The 10,237-nt window shown below is 32.0% G+C and overlaps 1 protein-coding gene across 1 annotated transcript in view; it reads right to left on the bottom strand.

The window, feature by feature from the left end:
* LOC133643110 (metabotropic glutamate receptor 4-like) overlaps window positions 1-9,990 on the bottom strand; it is a 113,359-nt gene extending 103,369 nt beyond the window's left edge. Inside the window, exon 1 of the mRNA XM_062037524.1 lies at window positions 9,487-9,990. The gene's annotated coding sequence lies outside the window, so the exon portion shown is untranslated. The remainder of the gene's footprint in view (window positions 1-9,486) is intronic.
* Between the last annotated feature and the right edge of the window lie 247 nt (window positions 9,991-10,237).

Here is a 10,237-nt window from a genome sequence, read left to right on the forward strand (position 1 = left end):
GTTTGACCAGGGGCTCTTAACCATAGATGTGTTTTATGCCACTCCTTCTTTGTTTCGTTTTGTCCACCAAACCTTTTATACTGGGCCGGGAAAGGAGATGTGTTTCTCAGTTGCAATGCATTTTCCCACCACTTGTGGCAGTAATGACAACGTCAAACAAACAGTTTACATGTACAACTTTCTCCGACGCTGCCACAGAAGGGCGTGTTATAGTCCACTCCTCCTTTGTCTCGTTTTGTCCACCAAACCTTTTATACTGGGCCGGGAAAGACGATGTGTGATACACTTTTCCACCACTTGTGGCTGTAATGACAACGTCAAACAAACAGTTCACGTGTACAACTTTCTCCGACGCTGCCACAGAATGACGTGTTTTATGCCACTCCTCCTTTGTCTCGTTTTGTCCACCAAACCTTTTATACTGGGCCGGGAAAGACGATCTATGAATTGATTACCATGAATTGATTAACGTGGACCCCGACTTAAACAAGTTGAAAAACTTATTCGGGTGTTACCATTTAGTGGTCAATAGTACGGAATATGTACTCTACTGTGCAATCTACTAATACAAGTTTCAATCAATCAATCAAAAATCTGTTTCTCAGTTGTAATGCACTTTTCCACCACTTGTGGCAGTTATGACAATGTCAAACAAACAGTTTACGTGTACAACTTTCTCCGACGCTGCCACAGAATGACGTGTTTTATGCCACTCCTCCTTTGTCTCGTTTTGTCCACCAAACCTTTTATACTGGGCCGCAAAAGAAGATCTATGAATTGATTACCACAAATTGATTAATGTGGACCCCGACTTAAACAAGTTGAAAAACTTAGTCGGGTGTTGCCATTTAGTGTTCAATTGTACGGAATATGTACTGTACTGTGCAATCTACTAATAAAAGTTTCAATCAATCAATCAAAAATCTGTTTGTCAGTTGTAATGCACTTTTCCACCACTTGTGGCAGTAATGACAACGTCAAACAAACAGTTTACATGTACAACTTTCTCCGACGCTGCCACAGAAAGACGTGTTTTATGCCACTCCTCCTTTGTCTCGTTTTGTCCACCAAACCTTTTATACTGGGCCGGGAAAGAATATGTGTTTCTCAGTTGTAATGCACTTTTCCACCACTTGTGGCAGCAATGACAATGTCAAACAAACAATTTACATGTACAACTTTCTCCGACGCTGCCACAGAATGACGTGTTTTATGCCACTCCTCCTTTGTCTCGTTTTGTCCGTACTGGGCCGGGAAAGAAGATGTGTTTCTCAGTTGTAATACACTTTTCCACCACTTGTGGCAGTAATGACAACTCCAAACAAACAGAAAAAGTCTGGAGATAAAACTGTGGTTGGGAACCCGCGGCTCTTTAGCGCCGCCCTACTGGCAGACCACAGCAAACGTTACCATGTTGTTCCAGACCACAGCAAACGTTACCATGTTGTTCCAGACCACAGCAAACATTACCATGTAGTTCCAGATCACACCAAATGTTACCATGTTGTTCCAGACCACAGCAAACGTTACCCAGCCTGCAAAGATTGTAATAAATTCATTAGAAGAAGACGTTTCCTTGAACTTGGACACACACATCTATACCTTTTGTCATTCTAAGACAGTAATTTCCAGGAGTTATCTCACCCTGTGAGAAGTTTTACTAGTGTTTTCCATGGCTGGTAGTGGTGTTGTTGTTGAATGAAACTGTGTTTCCCACGTGCATGTCACGGATCACGTGATGAGCTTTGTCATCATCGATCAAAATGGTTCATTTAAATTATTTTGATCATGTTTATTTACTCGCAAACTTTGCAAGTCTTTTGGTGTCACAAACCAAAAATTTATGATAATTGAAATAAGATCATCAAAAATATATGATAATTGAAATAAGATCATCACAAATATGATAATTGAAATAAGATCATCAAAAAAATATATAATAATTGAAATAAGATCATCAAAAATATATAATAATTGAAATAAGATCATAAAAATATATAATAATTGAAATAAGATCATAAAAATATATAATAATTGAAATAAGATCATCAAAAATATATGATAATTGAAATAAGATCATAAAAATATATAATAATTGAAATAAGATCATAAAAATATATAATAATTGAAATAAGATCATTAAAAATATATAATAATTGAAATAAGATCATCAAAAATATATGATAATTGAAATAAGATCATCAAAAATATATGATAATTAAAATAAGATCATCACAAATATGATAATTGAAATAAGATCATCAAAAAAATATATAATAATTGAAATAAGATCATCAAAAATATATAATAATTGAAATAAGATCATAAAAATATATAATAATTGAAATAAAATCATTAAAAATATATAATAATTGAAATAAGATCATCAAAAATATATGATGATTGAAATAAGATCATCTAAAATATATAATAATTGAAATAAGACCATCTAAAATATATAATAATTGAAATAAGATCATCAAAAATATATGATAATTGAAATAAGATCATAAAAATATATAATAATTGAAATAAGATCATAAAAATATATGATAATTGAAATAAGATCATCAAAAATATATGATAATTGAAATAAGATCATCACAAATATGATAATTGAAATAAGGTCATCAAAAAAATACACAATCATTGAAATAAGATCATCAAAAATATATAATAATTGAAATAAGATCATAAAAATATATAATAATTGAAATAAGATCATTAAAAATATATAATAATTGAAATAAGATAATCAAAAATATATGATAATTGAAATAACATCATCAAAAATATATAACAATTGAAATAAGATCATCTAAAATATATAATAATTGAAATAAGATCATCAAAAATATATGATCATTGTTGTTTTTCTGCTACTTTTTAAAGTATTTGACTTGCCAAGATTTCAAATTTTATTTCGAAAAAAAATCCCCACAATTAAGAGCTATTTACTCATTTTTTAGTCATTGACTTCACTTAATCATTTAGGTTTAGCAGGAATAATTATATTTTGTCCACTTTAGTTTAAAAATGTTAAAATTGAGAAATTAACTATTCAGATTATTATCAAGTCAAATCAAATAATTTCACTAGTTTGTAGTCTTTTTTCCCTAAAATCTAGTTTAAAGATTCTGCAACATCCCGATGGTACTTCATTTAAGAACGTTGAAAAATGCTTGTTTTTCGAAATAAAAGTGTTATTTCTAATCCCAACTCAGGATATCTTATCAAGTCAAATTAAATAATTTCACTCGTTTTTAGTCGTTTTCCCTAAAATCTAGTTGAAAGACTCTAAAACATCCCGCTGGTACTTCATTTAAAAACTACACGTTGAAAGATGTTTGTTTTTCAGAATAAAAGTATTATTTGTAGTCCCAACTCTATCAAGTCAAATCAAATCATTTCACTAGTTTTTAATATTGTTTCCTATTATCTAGTTTAAAGATTCTGCAACATCCCAATGATACTTCATTGAAGAACCTCACGTTGATAAATGCTGGTTTTTCAGAATAAAACTATTATTTGTAGTCCCAACTCTATCAAGTCAAATCAAATAATTTCACTAGTTTTTAGTATTTTTACCTAAAAATCTAGTTTAAAGATTCTGCAACATCCCGATGATAGTATGTTGAAAAATGCTTCTTTTCAAAATAAAAGTATTATTTCTAGTCCCAACTCGGGATGTCTTATCAAGTCAAATTAAAAATGTCACTAGTTTTTAGTCTTTTTTCCTAAAATCTAGTTTAAGATTCCCAATGACACTTAATTTAAGATACACAAATTTAAAAATGATTGTTTTTCAGAATAAAAGTATTATTACTAGTCCCAACTCTATCAAGTCAAATCAAAAAATTTACTAGTTTTCAGTATTTTTTCTTAAACTCTAGTTTAAAGATTCTGCAACATCCTGATGATAATACGTTGAAAAATGCTTATTTTCAAAACAAAAGTATTATTTCTAGTCCCAACTCTATCAAGTCATATCAAATCATTTCACTAGATTTTAGTGTTTTTTCCTATAATCTAGTTTAAAGATTCCCGATGACACTTAATTTAATATACGCAAATTGAAAAAGGCTTGTTTTTCAGAATAAAAGTATTATTTCTAGTCCCAACTATATCAAGTCAAATCAAATCATTTCACTAGTTTTTAGTATTTTTTTCCTCAAATCTAGTTTAAAGATTCTACAACATCCCGATGAAACTTCATTTAAGAACGTTGAAAAATGCTAGTTTTCCAGAATAAAAGTAGCATTTCTAGTCCCAACTCCATCCATCCATCCATCCATTTCCTACCGCTTGTCCCTAAGTCAAATCAAATAATTTCACTGTTTTTTAGCTGTTTTTCCCCCTAAAATCTAGTTTAAAGATTCCCGATGACACTTGATTTAAGATACGCAATATGAAAAATACTTGTTTTTCAGAATAAAAGTATTATTTCTAGTCCCAACTCTATCAAGTCAAATCAAAAAATATAATAGTTCGCAATTTTTTTTTTTGCCTAAAATCTATTTTAAAGATTCCGCAACATCCTGATGATACTACGTTGAAAAATGCTTCTTTTCAAAATAAAAGTATTATTTCTAGTCCCAACTCAGGATGTCTTAACAAATCAAATCAAATCATTCCACTGGTTTTTAGTTTTTTCTCTCTGCTAAAATCTAGTTTAAAGATTCCCGATGACACTTAATTTAAGATCCGCAAATTGAAAAATGCTTGCTTTTCAGAATAAAAGTAGTATTTCTAGTCCCAACTCTATCAAGTCAAAAAAAAAAATGTACCAGTTTTCAGTATTTTTTCTTAAAATCTAGTTTAAAGATTCTGCAACATCCTGATGATACTACGTTAAAAAATGCTTCTTTTCAAAATAAAAGTATTATTTCTAGTCCCAACTCAGGATGTCTTGTCAAGTCAAATCAAATAATTGTACTGGTTTTTAGTCTATTTTCCTCAAATCTAGTTTAAAGATTCTACAACATCCCAATGAAACTTAATTTAAGAATGTTGAAAAACACTTGTTTTTCAAAATAAAAGTATTATTTCTAGTCCCAACTCATGATGTCTTATCAAGTCAAATCAAATAATTTCACTCGTTTTTAGTATTTTTTCGTATAATCTAGTTTAAAGATTCTGCAACATCCCGACGATACTTCATTTAAAAACTACACTTTGAAAAATTCTTGTTTTTCAGAATAAAAGCATTATTTCTAGTCCCAACTCTATCAAGTCAAATTAAATCATTTCACTAGTTTTTAATATTGTTTCCTATTATCTAGTTTAAAGATTCTGCAACATCCCAATGATACTTCATTGAAGAACCTCACGTTGAAAAATGCTGGTTTTTCAGAATAAAACTATTATTTGTAGTCCCAACTCTATCAAGTCAAATCAAATAATTTCACTCGTTTTTAGTGTTTTTTCCTAAAATCTAGTTTAAAGATTCTACAACATCCCGATGATACTTCAATTAAAAACTACACGTAGAAAAATGCTTGTTTTTCAGAATAAAAGCATTATTTCTAGTCCCAACTCTATCAAGTCAAATTAAATCATTTCACTAGTTTGTAGTCTTTTTTCCTAAAATCTAGTTTAAAGATTCTGCAACATCCCGATGACACTTCATTTAAGAACGTTGAAAAATGCTACTTTTTCAGAGTAAAAGTATTATTTCTAGTCCCAACTCCATCCATTAATCCATCCATTTCCTACCGTTTGTCCCTAAGTCAAATCAAATAATTTCACTGTTTTTTAGCTGTTTTTTCCCCTAAAATCTAGTTTAAAGATTCCCGATGACACTTAATTTAAGATACGCAAATTGAAAAATGCTTGTTTTTCAGAATAAAAGTAGTATTTCCAGTCCCAACTCTATCAAGTCAAATCAAAAAATATAACAGTTCGCAATTTTTTTTTGCCTAAAATCTATTTTAAAGATTCCGCAACATCCTGATGATACTACGTTGAAAAATGCTTATTTTCAAAATAAAAGTATTATTTCTAGTCCCAACTCAGGATGTCTTAACAAATCAAATCAAATCATTTCACTGGTTTTTAGTTTTTTCTCTCTGCTAAAATCTAGTTTAAAGATTCCCGATGACACTTAATTTAAGATCCGCAAATTGAAAAATGCTTGCTTTTCAGAATAAAAGTAGTATTTCTAGTCCCAACTCTATCAAATAAAAAAAAAAATGTACCAGTTTTCAGTATTTTTTCTTAAAATCTAGTTTAAAGATTCTGCAACATCCTGATGATACTACGTTAAAAAAGGTTTATTTTCAAAATAAAAGTATTATTTCTAGTCCCATCTCAGGATGTCTTGTCAAGTCAAATCAAATAATTGTACTGCTTTTTAGTCTATTTTCCTCAAATCTAGTTTAAAGATTCTACAACATCCCAATGAAACTTAATTTAAGAATGTTGAAAAACGCTTGTTTTTCAAAATAAAAGTATTATTTCTAGTCCCAACTCATGATGTCTTATCAAGTCAAATCAAATAATTTCACTCGTTTTTAGTATTTTTTCGTATAATCTAGTTTAAAGATTCTGCAACATCCCGACGATACTTCATTTAAAAACTACACTTTGAAAAATTCTTGTTTTTCAGAATAAAAGCATTATTTCTAGTCCCAACTCTATCAAGTCAAATTAAATCATTTCACTAGTTTTTAATATTGTTTCCTATTATCTAGTTTAAAGATTCTGCAACATCCCAATGATACTTCATTGAAGAACCTCACGTTGAAAAATGCTGTTTTTTCAGAATAAAACTATTATTTGTAGTCCCAACTCTATCAAGTCAAATCAAATAATTTCACTCGTTTTTAGTGTTTTTTCCTAAAATCTAGTTTAAAGATTCTACAACATCCCGATGATACTTCAATTAAAAACTACACGTAGAAAAATGCTTGTTTTTCAGAATAAAAGCATTATTTCTAGTCCCAACTCTATCAAGTCAAATTAAATAATTTCACTAGTTTGTAGTCTTTTTTCCTAAAATCTAGTTTAAAGATTCTGCAACATCCCGATGACACTTCATTTAAGAACGTTGAAAAATGCTAGTTTTTCAGAATAAAAGTATTATTTCTAGTCCCAACTCCATCCATTAATCCATCCATTTCCTACCGTTTGTCCCTAAGTCAAATCAAATCATTTCACTGTTTTTTAGCTGTTTTTTCCCCTAAAATCTAGTTTAAAGATTCCCGATGACACTTAATTTAAGATACGCAAATTGAAAAATGCTTGTTTTTCAGAATAAAAGTAGTATTTCCAGTCCCAACTCTATCAAGTCAAATCAAAAAATGTAATAGTTCTCAATTTTTTTTCCTAAAATCTATTTTAAAGATTCTGCAACATCCTGATGATACTACGTTGAAAAATGCTTCTTTTCAAAATAAAAGTATTATTTCTAGTCCCAACTCAGGATGTCTTAACAAATCAAATCAAATCATTTCACTGGTTTTTAGGTTTTTTTCTCTCCTAAAATCTAGTTTAAAGATTCCCGATGACACTTAATTTAAGATACGCTAATTGAAAAATGCTTGTTTTTCAGAGTAAAAGTAGTATTTCTAGTCACAACTCAGGATGTCTTATCAAGTCGAATCAAATAATTTCGCTCGTTTTTAGTATTTTTTTCTCCTAAAATCTAGTTTAAAGATTCCTGATGACACTTAATTTAAGATATGCAAATTGAAAAATGCTTGTTTTTCAGAATAAAAGTAGTATTTCCAGTCCCAACTCTATCAAGTCAAATCAAAAAATGTAATAGTTCTCAAAAAAAATTTGCCTAAAGTCTATTTTAAAGATTCTGCAACATCCTGATGATACTACGTAGAAAAATGCTTCTTTTCAAAATAAAAGTATTATTTCTAGTCGCAACTCAGGATGTCAAGTCAAATCAAATCATCTCACTCGTTTTTAGTTTTTCTCTCTCCTAAAATCTAGTTTAAAGATTCCCAGATGACACTTAATTTAAGATACGCAAATTGAAAAATGCTTGTTTTTCCAAATAAAAGTATTATTTCTAGTCCCAACTCTATCAAGTCAAATCAAAAAATTTACTGGTTTTCAGTATTTTTTCTTAAAATTTAGTTTAAAGATTCTGCAATGTTCTGATACTATGTTGAAAAAAAAAAAAATTCAAAATAAAAGCATTATTTCTAGTCCCAATTCTATCAAGTCAAATCAAAGAATTTACTAGTTTTCAGTATTTTTTCTTAAAATTTAGTTTTAAGATTCTGCAACATCTCGATGATACTATGTTGAAAAATTGTTTGTTTTTTTCAAAATAAAAGCATTATTTCTTGTCCCAACTCTATCAAGTCAAATCAAATCATTTCACTAATTTTCAGTATTTTTTCTTAAAATCTAGTTTAAAGATTTTGCAACATCCCAGTGATACTACATTGAAAAATGCTTATTTTCAAAATAAAAGTATTATTTCTAGTCCCAACTTAGGATGTCTTATCAAGTCAAATCAAATCATTTCACTGGTTTTTAGTTTTTTTTCCTAAAATCTAGTTTAAAGATTCCCGATTACACTTCATTTAAGATACGCAAATTGAAAAATGCTTGTTTTTTCAGAATAAAAGTATTATTCCTAGTCCCAACTCTATCAAGTCAAATCAAATCATTTCACTAGGTTTTAGTATTCTTTTCCTCAAATCTAGTTTAAAGATTCTGCAACATCCCGATGATACTTCATTTAAAAACTACACGTTGAAAAATGCTTGTTTTTCAGAATAAAAGCATTATTTCTAGTCCCAACTCTATCAAGTCAAATTAAATCATTTCACTAGTTTTTAGTATTTTTTCCTAAAATCTGGTTGAAAGATTCTGCAACATCCCAATGACACTTCATTTAAGAACGTTAAAAAATGCTAGTTTTTCAGAATAAAAGTATTATTTCTAGTCCCAACTCCATCCATCCATCCATCCATTTCCTACCGCTTGTCCCTAAGTCAAATCAAATAATTTCACTGTTTTTTAGCTGTTTTTTTCCCCTGAAATCTAGTTTAAAGATTCCCGATGACACTTAATTTAAGATACGCAAATTGAAAAATGTTTGTTTTTCACAATAAAAGTATTATTTCTAGTGCCAACTAGTTTTTAGTATTTTTTTTCCTGAAATCTAATTGTTGTTTTTTCCTTATATTTTGTCAGCTTTTTTTTTTTTTTTTTTTTTTGCAACGTGGGCATCTCCCCACACACACACACACACACACGCACACGCACACGCACGCACGCACCCGCACACGCACGCACACACAGTGCATGATTCAACTAGTTTCAGGGCTACAGGAGGGTCCGGGGGGGGGTCAGGTTGCGTCACTCCAGCTGATGTGCACCAGCTGTTGCTACCTCCGACACCCCCACTATGTTGAAATATTCCTCCGCAGCGAGAAATAGTCCCCAAACTGTCAAACCTTCATCCCCGGCGCCCGTGTTCTGGTTGCGGGTTTTCGTGCACGCGTGTCCCCCACTCACCTGTGTGTGCCGCACGCGTCCACGCAGGAGGTGACCCACTTTGAAGAATAAAAGCCGGGCGCGTCTTTTTGTGAAAGGGTAGTATCCTGGAGGAATTCGCCGATCGAGGCACTTGGCAGGGGAGGAGGACCAAAGTGGCGCGGGAAAGTCTCCAACTTCCTGCCGTGGATCCCGTGTTTTTTTTTTTTAGTGAGAGTGGGGGGGGGGGAGGATCACGTTGCAAAGAGGCGAGCTGGATGTTGCCACGTGATTGACGCCCCACGCACCACTCCACCCCCCCACCACCCCCCCACGGTGCAGACGAAGGCGCGTTCGTAAAGCGCGGCGCCGAGCGTGTAAGGTCCACGCAGGTCCGTGGGAGAGTTTCAGTCAAAAGACACGACGCTTCAATTGTTGCATCCCCTCTCGCTGTTCGATGGCCGCGGCGTGGGGCGGCCGTCCTGCGTGTGCGCAGCAGAAGATGCGCGTGGTGCGTAAAGCGTGACGAAGATATCAAGTCCAATCGCTGGCAGAAAAAAAAAAAAGAAAAAAAACTCGCTCTTTATCTCGCGCTGCGTGTGTGTGTGTGTGTGTGTGTGTGTGTGCGTGCACGCGTCCGCGTGTACGTGTTTTACTTCAGCTTGTGGGCTTCCACGCGTTTTGTGGCCAAAAAGTGAGTGTTCACCTTCACTGATGTACTTTATTGTCTTCATCACTGCCACCTGATAATATACATGTACATGTACATCCATCCGTTTTCTACCGCTTGTCC

Source organism: Entelurus aequoreus, linkage group LG26, assembly GCF_033978785.1.
Source record: "Entelurus aequoreus isolate RoL-2023_Sb linkage group LG26, RoL_Eaeq_v1.1, whole genome shotgun sequence".
In the NCBI taxonomy this organism is placed as follows: domain Eukaryota; kingdom Metazoa; phylum Chordata; class Actinopteri; order Syngnathiformes; family Syngnathidae; genus Entelurus; species Entelurus aequoreus.